The following is a 17,421-nucleotide window of genomic DNA, read 5'->3' on the forward strand; positions in this document are numbered from 1 at the left end:
CGTCCTCAAACCTCCATTAACTTTCTTCTAAAGAGAATTAAAATATGAGGGTAATTTAATTGATTTACATATGCTTTAGGTTGGGTAAGATTGTGCATCATTGAATCATACTCCTGGAGCCGTAGGGTTCCACAAAGGTCTCAGGGACTCAAGGGGGTGGAAATGAGGGGTGGAGATGGAGGATCTTTCTTGCAGGGAGCAAAGAAGCTGAGCAGGATGTTTCCTGGGTCTCCTTTCCCTGATTCAACCAGACTGCTTCTGTTTTTATGCTTTATGTGGTGGAAAGTATGGGTATGTATTATCAGGGGGCTTAAAAATAAAGTCTGAAGAGCTCTGAGATAGCGTATGGATTTATTAGAGTTCCTCAATTTTATTGTTTCAGAACATTTTTCTATTCCAGTGATCAAGTCCTTGACTAGGAAAATAACCGTCATCATGACACAGTCTCCATGAAAAAACTCAGATTCATCTTACGTGTTTCAAATTACGTGCCTTTTCCAGGAGTGCAGCCCCCTGTTGCTCTATCTGGATGTGGCAAGGAAGATGTGAGCTGTTCCAACTTGTGCAATAAGATTTCAATGAGGAAAAACTGGACTTTTGCTGGGGGTGATCAGTGATGTTTTCATGGAAGGGGTGGGTCCTAACTGGAGTTTGCTGGATTTCAATAATCATAGGAAAAAGGAAGCCTTTCCACATGAAAGGGAAAAATGGAGAAAAACATGGAGGCAGGAACACAAAGGCATGTTTGGAGAAGAGTTAGGAGGGATGATTTGGCTGGAACATGACTATCATGTGGAGTTGTTATATGAGATTAGACGAAAAAGCTAGCTTGGCTCAACATGGGAAGGGCCAAGAATGACAAAAAATTCACCTTCCCCTCCTGAGGGCCTTTGTACTTGCTGTTTCCTCTACTTCGAATGCTTTCTCCCCAGATCTCCAGGTGCCAAGGTCCTGCTCATTATGTAGGTCTTCAATCAACGTCATTTCTTCCAAACAGTCTACCTTGACCAGCTTGTGAAAGTAATTCCTTTTCCATCCAATGACTCACTCTCAACCATTACTGCATTTCATTTCCTTCATAGGACCAGAGTATCTTACTTACTTGCTTGTTTATTGCCTACCTTCTCAAAAGCTGCAAAAATAAGAATCTTTTCTATTTTGCACACCATCGAATCCCACCTTGGCACATATTAGGTGCTCAGTCAATTATTTTCTTAGTGAATGATTGCATGAGTTGTTCTTTACACAATGAATAATGAAGAGCCATAAGACTTTCGGGGTAAAGGAAATGAAACCCAGCAGCATTTGAAGAAAAAGTAGTTTGACAGCAGATTTTGGGATGGAAGGAGGCAGTATGAGATTAAGGGCAAGAAGGTCAATTAGGAGGCCATTTTAATAGTCCAGAAAACGGCTAAGCTCCCAAAGTGTGGCAGGGGCTAATGAGCATGTATGTATGGCTGGATGGGAGAATTGTGGACCTCAAAGGCATTTGAGGATTGGTTAGATATAGAGGGTGAGGGACAGCTGGGAATTAAGGGAATGGTGATACCGTACTTAGAAAGAGAGACTTTAGGAAAAGGAGCTAGCTTGGACCGAGTTCGTTTTGAAGCATCCTGAGCTTTAAGCAATGCATCATTTGGAAATGAAGTAGAAAATCAGGTAGGCAATGTGTGCCCCTGCCTGCAAAGAGGCACTAGGGGATGAAATAAAGGTCTGGGAGTTAGCAGCTCAAAAGTGGTAGTTGACCCCTTGAGAGTGAGTCAGGTCTCTGAAGGAAGGTGCGGGAAGAAATGAACAGAGGGCTGAGAATAGTGTGGAGAGCAGCTGTCTTTTAAGAATGAGAGAGAGGAAGGAGGCCCGCAGGGGCGGAAAGAGCAAATTGGGAAGAGGGCGTTTCAGAGTAGTCATGGGGCCCCAGAAGGTGGAGGATGAGGACGGTGCAGGTTGAGGACAGGAATGTCCCCCTTCTGTCCCTGCAACAGGAAGAGCAGTGTTCGTTCACTCTACAGTTTGTTACCACCAGGACCCTCTGCCACGTTGCCATGCTTGCTGGCATCCCGCACCCACCCGTATGTAAATTCTGCAGAGCTCCTCGGCAGGCATGCCTTCCATCCTTCAAAAACTCAGTTGCTCTTTACTGCTTTCCCGTATGTGAATTTTTTCCTTAATACCCCATACCTTACGGTTAAAATCTAGTCTGAATCTTTTAATTGCTAGACGTCAACAGTAGAGCCATGCAAATCACCATAACCATAGTAATCGTCCGTAATAGTCATCATTTACACCTAATCTCATTAACATTGCTATTGCTTGTCATCACAGCGTGCCTATTATATAGGATATCAGAAGGGGGAAGAAAAAGAATAACTTCTTTCCTTTTTCAAAGTCATGGACTGTCTTTCTAGTCTCTCGAATGTGTGTCTATAACCTTGTTTTTTTTTTTTTTTTTTTTACTGAGGTCTCTCTGAGTTTAAGTGAAAGTAGAACCCCTGGTGCAGGAAGAAAACTCAATAGCACAGAAATTATGCAGAGGCATAACTGAGGAAATTTAGAGCTTCCACCATCCCTTCAGGGTTCTCCTACCTAGAGTCAGGTTAAGTGATAACAACTGCTGCCCACCAGGACTTTAAAAATCAGACTAATCCAATATCTCCTCAGTCAGCCACATCTATTGAGCACGTGTTAAGTGTGTGCACAGGACGTGGGAAGAATATGCAGGGGGCGGCACCCGCCCTGGGCCGCTCCTAGGCCTGGGCAAAGGCGGGCCTGGTGCGGTGAGGATTGTGAGACAGATCTGCAGTCGGCACCCTTGAGCCCCAGCACCGCTTTGTAACCCAGCTATGGGCAGCAGCTGAGGCAGAGAGACCGTCAGGACTGCAGGAGCCAAGCAAAGGCCAGAGGACATTGAATGTCCATGTCATGGTCCTGGATTCTTTGGGTTCAAGGTATTATGGGTCACCAGGGACAACACACATTTGAGTACGAGACCCCATGGACCAGATTTAGGCAGCCACTGACCTAAATGAGCCTTTCTGAAGCATGAGCATCAGTAGGGATGACAGGGAAACTGAGACCTAGTGCCCAAGAGAAAATTGCTTCTGTCCCCATATTGGATACTCTTGGTATTTGCCCAATAGACATTCCGGGGGAGGATGTTGGTTGGTTTATAAAAGTTAAGAAGAACATAGGTGTCATTTGGAGAATTCGTCCTTTTGAAGTCTTTCAGGAGTCACTTGGGCGTTTCCTAGCCTCTGAGATTTAGGTAAACTTTCCTCAAATGTCCACCCGCACAACTAGGGACTGATTACCAAGAACTCATACCACAAGTGCTATACGTTTCCAGACTTATTTTTGTTTATTTGTTTTATGGCTCACCTGCTTCCGTGTCCTCATGAAACCACGGCTCTAATCTGAGTGCAGTACCTCATCCCTCATCAACTTTCACAAGAAATCCAATCGCACAGAGTATATCATAATTTTTGTAGTTTTACTGAATATTGGTGGAGGGCAAGGAGCAATCACCAGCCATTCATTTCTTGAGCACCTACCATGTTTTAGTAGCTATCGTAAGTGCTTTAGAGGCAGTGGTGATAGAAAGACGAAACTCCTACCTCCCTAGAATTTCTAGTCCAGTGAGAGAGACAGATGACAAAGTCCGTGAAGGGTGAACCACCTCGCAGCTTCCTGTTCCCTAGCCATCCCACCCTGCCCTTTCGCTAGAACTGCTGTGTCATACTCTGTAGCATTCTGAAGACATGTGACCTCATGGCCCCGCTAGGTTGCTTTGTCTTTCACAGTCCCTCAGCCTTGGAATTTGGGCAGACAAAAATCTCTCCATCTTGTTACACAGGATTGTCTAAAGCCATGGAGCTAGACTGACAAGAATTAATAGGTGCCCAGGCCACCCAGCTGCCAACAGGAGTTTAGGTTAGTGGATGGGACAATGGGATGAACGTTAGACATTTGGGATCAGGCTGCTCTGGGGTCAGATTTCCACCTCTTGATGATTGTACAACGTTGAACATGTTCCTTAATCTTTCTAGGCCTTGATTCTTCTCACCTGCAAAATGGGACCATTAATAACTTTTCCTTAATGTGAGGGCAAAGATTAAATATGATACCAAGTAACAGTTTCCAGCACAGGATAAGTACTCAAATATGACTAGCTTTCTTTGGGTTCTAGAGAGATTCTGGGGTAGACCTCGAAAAGGAATCAATCATAACTCAAGACCAGACGCAAGAACAGTCATGTGGAGCAAGAGAGAAGGAAGGTTAGCACTTGTTCCACTTTAAGGGGCAACACATGTACTCTGTGTTGAGCTGTGACTCTGATGAGTAGTAGGATGACCCCCTCCAACGTCGTGAAACGAGGTGGGAGACATAACTAAACACCCCCTTCCCCTGGACCTTAGGGCTAAGCTTGTAGCTCTTGTTCCTGCTCCAACAGATTTACCTTAAGATGGAACTGAAGTAGAAGTAAACAGGTGAAGGGAAGTCGTAAGTAAGCCCATGAGTGAGGGACTGTCACAGACAGAAAGAAGGGGGGCAGGATGAGAAGACAGTAAACATTGTGAGGGGAGTGGAGGCTAGCTGTCCCGCCTAGCAAGCATCAAAGCCCCACATGTGCCCCACGAGCAGAGGAGGCCCACGGTGGCTATGGCTGGCAGGATTCTGACATTTAGGGTAGGAGTGAGCAACTGGTTCTGAGGGCACGGCCTTCCCCCTGGGGTTGGGAAGCTGGGATTCTCAGACTTTCCAGCTTGCAGGCGCTCAAAAGGTCGTCTAGTCTGGGGGTTCCTAAACATGGCAGCCCCTGGCGTAGCACTGTTGAATAGGAAGCCCCAGGTTCGAGCCAGGCCAAACGCTTAAATACGTCCCAGGTGATTCTTGTGGCTCAGGGTGGGGACCCAAGCTCCCAGCATATGCTTATGCCCGCTTCACGGACCCCATTTTGGGTAGCATGATCCTACACGGACTCCCCAAGCACATGTTTTATCTTGTCTACTGACCTCTCTTTGACTATCTCCTGGGAAGGAAATCTCATTAACCCTGATGGGGCCCGTTCAGGCCTGTTCCCTCCTAGTCAAGCTCCCGCGTGTGCATGCATGTTTCTAAGTCCTGCTCTGCGTTTTGGCAGCTCTGCCAGAAAATGCTTACTGAGCATCTCCCTTCAGCTCAGGGCCTGACCCTGGGTCCTGGGACCAAGTCCCACGTCGGGCTCCCCGCATGGAGCCTGCTTCTCCCTCTGCCTATGTCTCTGCCTCTCCTTCTCTGTCTCTCATGAATAAATAAATAAAATCTTAAAGAAAGCAAAACCCTGAAGGTTATTACATTAACTATAGGTTTTGGTTAGAAAATATGGAAAATATACAGAGGGGAAAAATCCTTAATAACCATAACCCCGCCAACTAGACATACTTGTTCTTGAAATACTGGAGCATTATTCCCTTCTGGTTCTTTCTTACCATGTTTCACAATCTGGCTCCCATGTCTTTTTCCCAGAGCAGCTCAGAGAAGAGGCTCGGTTCTATCCATCTGTCCTGCAGCTCTGGGCGGTGGACAGCAATCCCCCCGCGCCCCCCCACCCCCGACCCCAGCTGGGCCTCCAGCGCCTTTTGCTCCTCCAACAGGAGCAGAGCTTGGGTGGAGACGAGAGAGAAGACGGCCCAGGCCCCGCCGAGCAGCGGGGCTGTTGTTCGAACCCCCCGAGTGGCTTTACAATGAGCCATTCTCTTTCTGTCTCCTGGTACTGCATGTCACCAGCAGGCAAACACTGGGAGTCATCTGTGGCCATGCAACAGCCCGTCCCTTACGTGGGATGTGGGCTGGCTCGCAGCAAGCCCAGGCCCAGCCTCCGCCCGCCGTCCTGTGCCGCGACCTGCGGAGTGTGGGCTTGTGTGTCGGAGCCCAGGCTTTAGACATCGTTGGCCACCCACCAAAAAGCTGGACAAGTCCCTTAGCCGCTCTGTGCCTCAGTTTGCCATCTTTTTTTTTTTTTTTAAGATTTTATTTATTTATTCATGAGAGACACAGAGAGAGGCCGAGACCCAGGCAGAGGGAGAAGCAGGCTCCCTGCAGGGACCTCAAGCGGGACTCGATCCCAAGACCCCGGGGTCATGACCCGAGCTGAAGGCAGAGGCTCAACCACTGAGCCACCCAGGCACCCCAGTTTTCTCATCTTGAAATGAAGATGATAACACCGCCTACCTCCCAGGGACGTGGTGTGCATGGCACCTGTCGACCCACAGAAGGAGTTTAATTCTATATTTTATTTTTAGTAAACTCTCCAGCCAGCCTGGGGCTGGAGCTCAGGGCCAGGAGACCAGGAGCCTGACCAGCCAGGCCTCGGCCGGAGGCTCTTAGCCTGGGAGGACCCGAGGCGGAGCCAGCAGGTGGCGGCTGGCACGCACGCCCAGGGCCACAGAGTCGGTTAACAGGTAAGACTTACTGGGATGGGGAGACCAGCTCGGCACCCACTTCCGTATTTTAACCTTGAGGAAGCTCCGGCCAGGAGGAGGTCCTCGGGTGCCCAGTGGCGGGGAGGAGGTGTCTGCTCAGGGAGCCGCGGCCTGGCCGCCGTCTGGGCCTGAGTCTGCGGGGGGCTGCTCTGAGCTCTGGGCGCGGCTGCTGGGACAGGTGCCCGGGCCGCTGCCACCCCCTCTGGCTGGTTCTGCCTACCGGGCCAGAAGGTGGGCAGGACACGGGGGGACCCTGAGAAGCCGGGGGGCTGGGGGGCAGGCCAGGTTCCCCGCGGCGCAGTACACCAAGGCCCCCTGTCCCTGTCCCCGCCTGCTGCGGGGACCTGTGCTCAGTGTCACATGCTCGGAGTCCTGAGAGCCATGCCCAGTCCCCAGGGAGTCCCCGGCTCGCCCTGAGCAATGACTGCATTCCTGCAATTATAGCTGGTTTTCTAGAGAGCCACTAAATGGCACCCTGATGACTAGAAAAAGGTAATTGTCAACCCCACACACCTAACTTCCTATTAGAGAATTACTTAGACACTGGAGACAATCTGGCTCGTGGATAAATAAGTTCATTTCTGCGTTTCCTAATCCAGACCACCCCCGTAGCTCACCCCATACACTAATGCTTGAGCTTCTAACACTTTCTCTTTTTACTCCTTTGTCCATCCCCCTTTTTTTTTTTTAACAGCTTGTTTGAGGTATAACTGATGGACAGCCGACTGCTTATATTTGAAGCACACAATTTTTTAAGTTTAACATACGCAGACATCTGTGAGGCTGTCCTCACACTCAAGGGAAGGAACTTGTCATGTCCATCACCCACCACATTTTCCTTAGGGCCCTTTGTAGTCCCTCCCTCATCCCTCATATGGTCTTAGGGAGAATCTTGGGGGAATCACTGATTTAGAACTTCATATAAATAGAATCGTGCAGTATATACATAAACAAACTTTTTTCTTGCACCGGCTGTAGGATCTCCAGTAGGGTATTGAGTAGGAGGGGTGAGAGCAGATATCCTTGTCTTGTTTTTGATCTTGCTGGGGAAGCATTCAGTCTTTCACCCTTAGCTGTGATATTTTTTTCATAGATGTCCTTTAAAGGAAGCTTGCTTCTACTCCTTGTTTGTCAAGAATTTTTATCAGGAATAGATGTTGGATTTGGTCAAATACTTTTCCTGCCATCTTTTGAGGTGACTCAAAATAAGTTAATTAAAAAGACACATTGACTTTGGGATGCTAAACTAAGCTCACATTCCTGGGTAAACTGTACTCGATCGTGATGTATTATTCTTCTTATCTGTTGTTGGATTTGATTTGCTACAATTATGTTTAGAATTTTTGCATGTATATTCATGAGGGATGTGGGTTTGCAGTTTTCTTTTCTTGCAATGTCTTTGGTTTTAGTATCAAAATCATGTGCTGGCCTCATTGAATGAATTGGCAAGAATTACCTCCTCTTCGGTTTTCTGGGAGAGTTTTTATAGAACTGGCATTATTTCTTCTTTACATATTTAGTAGAAGTTACCAGTTAAGCCATGTGGAACTGAAGTTACAAGGGGGCAGGGCGGGGAAGGTTTTTAATTACCAAATCTATTTCTTCTTTTCTTTAATAGATATGGGTCGATACAGGTTATGTGTTTTTCCTTGGCTAAAGGAATACCTTGTCATTCAAGGAATGTGTCTGTCTTATCTAAGTGTCTTAATTTATTGGAATAAAATGATTTATAATCCATTATTCTTTTAATATTTACAGAATCTATGATGATGCCTTCTCTTTCATTTCCAATATTCATACTTGGTGCTCATCGATTACATTCTTTTAATCCTGACTAAATGGCATTAGAGATTTATCAATTTTATTGCTATTTTCTAAGAAATGGCTTATGATTTCAGTTACTTTTTCTATCATTTTTGGTTTTCTATTTTATTGATATCTGGTCTGATCTTTATTATTTCCTTTCTTCTGTTTACTTTGAGATTTAATCGGTCTTCTTTTTCTGTTTTTTTAAGGTAAAACTAGAGAGCATTAATTTCAGATCTTTTCTCTTTTTTTAATTTCTATTTTTTTAATTTTTTAAAATTGAGGTACAATTGACATATAACATTATATTGGTTTCAGGTATATAATATAATGGTTCGATATTGGTATATATTGCAAAGTAATCACCACAACAATCTATCACCTTACATTTCCTCTTTTATAGTATAGATGATTAGTGGTATAAATATCCCTGTAAATGGCATTGCACAAATTAAATTTCCTTTTCTTTTTCATTTGGTTCAAAAATCTTCCTAATTTCCCTTTTGATTTCTTCAATTACTAAGAAAGTGATATCAAACTGTTATCGCAGCGCTGATACCTCTGTCGGTTAAGCATCCAACTCTTGGTCTCAGCTCAGATCTTGATCTCAGGGTCATGAGTTCAAGCCCTGCTTTGGGCTCCTTGCCTGGCAGGGAGCTTAAAATAAAAATAAAATAAACTTAAAAATAAAAAATAGCTTTAGAAAATATCTACTATCACTGTGGATTTTTCTGTTTCAACTTGAAGTTTTATAAGATTCCGCTTTCTATATTTGATGCTGTTATTAGGTTCATTAATGTTTAGGATGGTCAAGTGATCTCCAACTAACCCCTTTATTATTACAAAATGATCTTTTTATCCCAGCTAGTATTTTGATGTTCTGAAATCTACTTTACTTGATAGTAATATAGTAGTAGTAGAGTAGGTAGCCATTACTCCAGCTTTTCTCTATTTAGACTTACCTTGGTATGTCTTTTTCCATCCTTTTAAATTTAATCCATGTGTGTTGTTATATTTAAAGTAAGCTTTTCATAGGCAACATTTATTTGGCACTAACAATCTACCTTTTAATCGGATGTTTAGATCATTTGTACTTAATGTGATTACCGATATGGTTAGATTTATATATATCACCTTGCTATTTCTTTTCTATTTTTCCCACCTCGTCTTTCTTCTCTTTTCCTCTTTTTCTGCCTTATTGTGGATTATTTAAATTTTTTATGATTCCAATTTATCTCCTTAGCTGTATTATTAGTTGTCACTCTTTTGTTATTTTAGTGTTTGCCTTAAGGTTTATAGTATCCACTTTACCTTATCACAATCTACTTTCCATTGACATTACACTATTTCACATGGGGTGTGAGAACCTCTCAGCAGCACACTTTCATTCCTTCCTTTGGGGTCTCTGTGCAATAAGTGTCCCACATTTTACTTCTCACATATTGTAAGCTACACACTTTGTAATTGTTTTTCCTTAAGCAATTACTCTTTTAAAGGGTTTTAAATAATACAGAAATACATTTTAAGTATTTGCTCATGTAATGACCATTTCTAGTGTTATTCCTTTGGTACATCTTTATTTCTATCCACCTGGATGCTCTTTTTAAAATTTCTTGTAAAGATACATCTGCTGATAAATTCTTTTAGCCTTTGTATATCTGAAAATAATATTATTTTGCCTTTGTTCCTGAAAATTTGTTGTCCCTAACCATAGTACTCTAGGGTGAGAGGTTTTTTTTTTTTTTCTGTCAGTATTTTAAATATGTTACTCCACTGTCTTCTCACTTGGATCGTTTCCAGTGAGAACTCAGTCACCTTTATCTTTGTTCTACTGTATGCAACTTAACTCCTTTCTCTGGCTTTCTCTAGTTGTTTCCTTCATGTTTCTTGTGTCTGAATTTCATGGATCTACAGATTTACAGTTCTCATCAAATTTAAAACATTTTCAGCCCTTACTTCCTCAAAAACTTTTGTCCTACATGTTCAGCTTCAGGACTCCAATTATACAGTATATGGCTGCTTGAAGTTTTTCACAGTTCAATGATACTCTCTCATTTTTTTTTTTTTAATGATCTTTACTTGGGATGCCTGGGTTGCTCAGTGGTTAGTGTCTGCCTTCAGCTCAGGGCATGATCCCAGGGTCCTGGGATCGAGTCCCACATTGGGCTCCCCACAGGGAGCCTGCTTATCCCTCTTGCCTGTGTCTCTGCCTCTCTCTCTCTGTGTCTCTCATGAATAAATAAGTAAAACATCATTTTAAAAAATTATCTTTTCTCTTTTTCATTTTGGAGAGTTTTTGTTTCTATGTCTTGAAGCTCACTAGGCTTTTCTGTTTCAATGTTTAATCTGCCAATAATCCCATCTAGGATATTTTGTATCTTATATTATACATTGCAATTATAAACTCTAGAATTTTGATTTGGGTCTCTTTTTTTTTGTATCTTAACTTTTTGAACGTATGTAATACTGTTGTGCCTGTTTTAATGTCCTTATCTGCTAATTCTAATATCTGTGTCTGTTCTGTGTCAATTTAGGTGGATCTCCTTATTATGGTTCAGATTTCCCTGTGTCTTTGCATCCCTTGTAATTTTTTATATATGCCAGATCTTGTGAATTTTACCTTTTTGGGTGCTGGATATTTTTGTATGCCTACAAATACACTTGAGCTTTAGTCTGAAATGTAATTATTTGGAAATACTTTGATCCTTTCATATCTTACTTTTAATATTTCTTAGAACTAGAATAATGTTCAGTCTAGGGATATTTGTTTTCCACTACTGAGGCAAAATTTTCTGTGTAATGTATTTAGTTCCCCACAAAAACCATGAGGTTTTCTAATCTGGTAAGAACAGACACTATTCCCAGCCCACTGTGAGCACCAGTCAGTTGCCACTAATATTTTTTTAATGTTTCTTTCTCTTACCTCAAGTAGTTTTGCACATGCATTCTCTGCTCACACCTCAACTGAGGCAGACCCTCTATATATATCACTAGAGTTTTTGCCCCATGCACCTCTTCCCTCTCTGATACTCAGCCCTGTGATCACCAGTTACCTTGGGGTCTCTGGATACCCAGCTCCATGTCTGCCACTCTAGGGAGCCACAAGATCTAACTGGGTTTCCTCTCCCTGCACAACAGCCTGAAAAAACCTTCAAGGCATTAAGCTGAGGCAATTCTAGGGTTCACCTATTTGCTTCCCATTTCTCAATGTTGCCTTATATCCAGTGTTTTGCCAACCATCATTTCATATATTTTGTCCTTTTTTGTTTCATATGGAAGAGTAAATCTGGTTTCTATTACTCTGTATTGGGTAAAAGTGGAAAACCCCACCATTTCTCCTTAAATGTATTCTAATCATTTCCATTTAGATTGCATATAATACAGCCTCCCACCATTAGGTGTAATCTTTTGAATGCCTGGGATGTGGTCTTTTGCATTTCTTTTTTGTAAGGATCTTTGGGAGTTACTTTAGAAATTAACAATATGATTTACAATGTGTTTTATTCCCCTAAGGTCCTTGTTTCCTTTCTTCACCACTTAGCTGATGCCTGTCTTCCAGTGGGTTCCTCCTTTAACATTTGTTACATGCATGTCAACCAGGCTAATTGTTCACAGCACCAGATCTTTTAAGTTGTTACTGATTTTCCTCATCACTTAAATGAGAAATGTATGTATGAAACCATTTATTTGATTAAGTGTGTAATCGTTGATGTCCTTGTCAAATGTACAAGGACATCAGGTAGATTAGGAGACAAATTTCTGAGTCATATAAAACATGACAATAAATACATTAAATATAACTAAAACTAATATTTATTGAGAACCTGTTATTGGCCAAGTACTGAATGGCTCTCCCCACCACTCACACACATTATCATAATCTTATAAGGTGATTAATAAGGTGGATGTTTTACAAGTTAGATATCTCCCACTCCATTTTTTGCAGACAAGCACACTGAATTTCATAGAAGTTAAATAATTGCTAAAAGCCATTAGGCCAAAAAGTAATGTAAATAGTATTTAAATTCAGGTTGTCTGACCCCAAAGTCCAAATTCTCTCTTCCACCATACTGGTCCAAGAAGAAATCAACCTGTTGCTGATTGTTAGACTTTTCTACATTTGCTCACTAGTGTGCTCAGCTATAGAAAGACACATTAAAATCACAAAAGCAACTGAAATATCAAAATCCTTTCAAGTAGACTTTTTTTTTAATTTTTTTTTATTTTTATTTATTCATTTATGATAGTCACAGAGAGAGAGAGAGAGAGAGAAGCAGAGACGCAGGCAGAGGGAGAAGCAGGCTCCATGCACCGGGAGCCCGACGTGGGATTCGATCCCGGGTCTCCAGGATCGCGCCCTGGGCCAAAGGCAGGCGCCAAACCACTGCGCCACCCAGGGATCCCTCAAGTAGACTTTTTATTAATCCCTTTATATATCCTTCTTTCAACCCAAGATCCTTTAAGCAGCAAATAAATCAACGACTACAAGTAATAAAGGCAGTGAATGAGATGAAGTTCGTTTCTACTTAGATAAAGGTTTATTTGGATTATTTAAGGTTACAGTCAGCTCCAAAATAAATGCCATATGAATTAAATACCTAAGAATAAAAATCAAATCAGTCATGAAGTATTAAAATGAAATATTATATAAATTTTGAAAATCTGGATTTGGGAATTACCTTCCTAAATGAGAAGCAAAATCCAGAAACCATAAAGGAAAATAACCGGCAGATATGATGACATAATCTTTTTTGTTCCATCTGTACTAAAATTTTTCAAAAACTCCAAAAACCCTTCTCAAGCAGCAGAACTGGGAGGAAATGTTTGTGACACTTGTAACAAAGAGTTAATATTCTTAATTGGGGGCAGCCCAGGTGGCTCAGTGGTTTAGCACCGCCTTCAGCCCAGGGCGTGATCCTGGAGTCCGGGGATCGAGTCCCACCTCGGGCTCCCTGCATGGAGCCTGCTCCTCTCTCTGCCTGTGTCTCTGCCTCTCTCCCTGTGTCTCTCATGAATAAATAAATAAATAATCTTTAAAAAAATATATTCTTAATTGGGCCATCCTCAGCTTTACTCCCTAATTGTTCTTAGAATGCATTTCAAACTGAGGTGCTTGTGCTGCAGGGAACTTTGTCTCCCAGGCCACCTTCTTCTGGCTAAGTTCTTGGATCTATCCTCACCAACTTGAGGATACCTAGAGTTCCTAGTAGTATCCTGAAGAGAGTTAAGCAACTTTGGATTGATATTCTGGCTCTGTCATTTACAAACTACATGACCTCAGACAAGTCATATGACCTTTCCAAATCTCAGTTCAGTGGCCCAAAGGGGATAGCAACAGTATTTAAAGGGGATAGCTCATAGTATTTTTGTGAGAATCACTTAGTTTATCAATGGTTTATAGTAAGTGGTAGCCATTGTTCACTGTTACAGCCTCAGTGCAAAAACAAATGGCCCATACAGACACTCAATTAGAATGTGTTGAATAGATACATTATACAAATTAATAAGAAAAAGATATTCCATAGGAAAATAAGCAAATGATATGGTAGGAAATACACAGAAAAATGCAAATGTTTGCGCACAAACGGGGAAAGAGGCTCTATCTTAATAGTAAAGATGCAAATTAAAACAATAATAAATTATCATTTTTTTAACCTTCCACTTTAAATGGCTGATCACAGCCAATGCAGACAACATTGTGGAGAGATCTTCCTATACTTGGTTGATGGAGTAGATATTAGTAAAATAGCCCTAAGAAAATATTGGCAATAGTCTTTAAAATGAAATGTACACAATCAGCAATCCCACTCCTCAGATCTAATCTACAGAAATAATACATGTGTTTGAAAAGATACACATTTAAGGCAGTTGCACATTGTTTGAAATGGAAAAAAAACATTACAAATAACCTAAATGTCCATAGATTGAGAACTACCTAAAAATAGTGATGCATCCATGTAACTGACTAGATCTAAAAGAAGTTCATGGTCTATATATTTTAGGGATATATGTTTAAAGAGAAAATAAGGATCAGCATACTAATATTTGTTGAATACTTATGTGTTAAGCAGTGCAGTAAGCAACCTACTAGAATTATCTTATTTAGTTTTCAGCACATAGACAGCCTTTGTGGACTTCAGTTTCTTCAGATGTAAAATAAGGAAATAGAACCAGATAAGTTCTAGGATCCTTCCCATCCTAGCTCTAGAATGCTACTTCCACTAAAATACTATTTTGAGAGCCGTCTAGCTTTGAACAAGGCCAAGCATGAGGATGACTCTAGGAGATGAACAAATTGGTGTCCATTCAGTGGTTTCTGCCATGGAGACTCTGTGGTACATGAGTCAGCCTCCCGGAAGACCTTCACAAACTTAATCTCAAATGCTAAATGAAATGAGGCCGCTGATAATTGGTAAAGAATGACTTTCTTATATTACTTACGAACTGGCTTCTCCTGAAGCCCACCTTACAAAACACAGTGAGCTCAGGTGTCCTGGCTATGGACACCAACCACGTGCTCTCCTGAGTGCCTAACCGTAGGAGCGACTCTCTTCACTGTCTCTCTACTTGCACAGAGACTTGCTTCTCAGTACTCCTGGGACTGGCATTCCTCATTGGCACCTGGGCAGTGGAGAATGAGAGAAGTATGAGAAGCAACGGCATGCCCCTGGCAGATCTTTATTTTTGGTCAACTCACCATCTATACCAGGGAGTGAAAAAATTGAATACCCTCACATCTGTCCTGTGGAGAAGGAGCAATTGTGATCTCTGAACATGTATGAAATAATGTGAGAATGTAGGAAAGTGAGTCGTAAATGCAAGATTTTGACCAAATATTCACGTTTCTAGAAAAATTTTGTTAATATATTTTGTGGAAATTCATCGAAAAGGTTGCTTTTACAACTGCCCTAATTTTACCTTTTTCTTTCTTTCTTTCTTTCTTTCTTTCTTTCTTTCTTTCTTTCTTTCTTTCTTTCTTTCTTTCACAACAGAGTTATATTCTGTCCCTGGATAAGCGTCTGATAAAAACGATGTATTTTTCAGCAGGTACAAATTCAAAGTACAAAATAAGCTGTTTTTTGCCTACTCATGAGACTCTTTATCAAGTAAAAATACTTAATTGAGTAATCATGTCCCAAACATTGCCTCTTTAGTTATGTTATCTATTGGGATTTATTTGGATACGGTTAGTAGCACTGGTGTGAAAATAGCCATTAGGGGATCCCTGGGTGGCTCAGTGGTTTAGCACCTCCCTTTGGCCCAGGATGTGATCCTGGAGTCCCAGGATTGAGTCCCGCGTCGGGCTCCTGGCATGGAGCCTGCTTCTCCCTCTGCCTGTGTCTCTGCCTCTTCCCTCTCTCTGTCCATCATGAATAAATAAATAAAATCTTAAAAAAAAAAAGAGAAAGAAAGAAAGAAAGAAAGAAAATGGCCATTAGAAAGACTGGAAGAATTGGAATCACCTATTCCAAGAAAGGATTAAAGCCCACTTCCAGCATATGTCAGGTAACTGGAGCATTAATTTGGAAATTGATAATTGCTTGCTTCCAATATTAGCAGAGAGAAGTGTACCCTCTTATATCGACTATAGTAAACCCCTCCCAAAATGGTGTTAATTATTAAAAGCTAAAAAGAAGGAGAGGGAGGAGGATAGATCACAGGTCTGTTTTACTCTACTGGAAAATTTTAACTGTTTTATATACAGATCATTTCTACCAACCCTGACTCTCACAGCAACTATTAATATGCAGATACTATATTGATAACCAAGTGTCTACATTATGCCTAAGGCTGGCTGCTGGCTTTTGAGTTGAAGGCAGAATAAAAGCCAATAAAATCACTAATAAACTAACACTGTACCCGATAGGTTTCTTTCCAAGGGTAATAGAGTGTAACAGAAATCCAGACTGGCCATGCCTAAGGCCCACCTATTCCTCATGTAAAATATTAGCTTTGAGAACTACAGGGTGTAGATCAAATATTTGTCTAATTTATTACATCTGTGTATTCAACAAACTGACAGGTAAGAGATGTAAACACGTAGCTCTAAAATGAGACAGAGGCTGGTGGCCTCCTCTACCTCTAACAGTGGCTACAGGACATGACCTTTGGCCGCAACAAAGATTCTGTTGCTACTTTGGACTCATAGCCAATGGTCTGTTTAATAACTCACTGTCACCCAACACTAGTCTCACCAAAGAGGGTAAAATACCTTGTACACCATTTGTGTGCCCCTTGGCTCCACAGGCCAAAGGCAGGGCTCTCTTGTGTTTTCTGGATTGTCCATTCCTCAAGCTTAGGAACAAATCCCAAGAACAGAAAGGAGTGGATGTAGGAACACCAATAAAAAATAAATTTATTATTTAAAAAAAAGGAGTGGATGTAGGGCCAGAGGAAAAGCTGGATGACACACATGAACTATTTCAAGTAAAATTTGTCTTGAGAGGTGATGTGTCCTCTTATTCTTATTCCCGTGAGTGAATTCCTTCCCATGGGGCTTCTGTCCTTCGCCTATTCCTAATGATGTTATTCCCATGAGGCTCCCCTGTTACTTCTGAGAAATCCAGTTATACCCGGTCTGGGCTCTTACACTGGGATCTCAGACATATAGTAAGAACCGTTTCCCATATTTGAATTATGAAAAGGAGAATAATTGAAGGAGATGCCAGCAACTACTCATTTGTTTCTGAAAGAGCTAAATTTCTTTTTTTTTTAAAAGGTTAATTTATTTATTTGAGGGGGAGTGGGCAGAGGGAGAAGAGAATCTCAAGCAGACTCCCCGCTGAGCAAGGAGCCTGGCACAGGGCTCCTCACGTGGCTCCATCTCACAAGCCTGAGATCACAACCTGAGCCAAAACCAAGAGTCAGACACTGCACCACCTAGGCTCCCTGTAAAGGCTCAATTTCTAATTGAAAAATTAGTGCCTCTCTTAGCCAACTTGCCTAAATAGTTCTTCCGCTGAAGAACTATTACACATGCTCTTTTTTCTTTATTTAGAAGGATCATTACTCTTTTATTTTCTCCCTTCCATTTCAAACATAGACTCTTCCAGAGGTGCTGAGAAGGTTGATCTGTTATGTTCCCCTGAGCTATCGACTGTGGGTCCATTTTAGAATGGAAAAGAAAGATACAGCCATGCTTCTGTCAGAAAGGAGA

At 41.8% G+C, this 17,421-nt stretch overlaps 1 protein-coding gene across 25 annotated transcripts in view; it reads left to right on the forward strand.

The window, feature by feature from the left end:
* The first annotated feature begins 5,641 nt into the window (after positions 1 to 5,641).
* The window catches only part of PJA2 (praja ring finger ubiquitin ligase 2), a 223,438-nt gene continuing 211,658 nt past the window's right edge, over positions 5,642 to 17,421 (forward strand). For 8 of the 25 annotated variants that reach the window (XM_072736601.1, XM_072736600.1, XM_072736614.1 and 5 more), the window contains exon 1: positions 5,812 to 6,437. The gene's annotated coding sequence lies outside the window, so the exon portion shown is untranslated. Of the gene's footprint in view, positions 6,438 to 17,421 lie in introns of all 25 variants that reach the window. The other 17 variants (XM_072736611.1, XM_072736607.1, XM_072736609.1 and 14 more) reach the window with 8 other exon arrangements.

Source organism: Vulpes vulpes, chromosome 14 (genome assembly GCF_048418805.1).
Source record: "Vulpes vulpes isolate BD-2025 chromosome 14, VulVul3, whole genome shotgun sequence".
NCBI classification, from domain to species: domain Eukaryota; kingdom Metazoa; phylum Chordata; class Mammalia; order Carnivora; family Canidae; genus Vulpes; species Vulpes vulpes.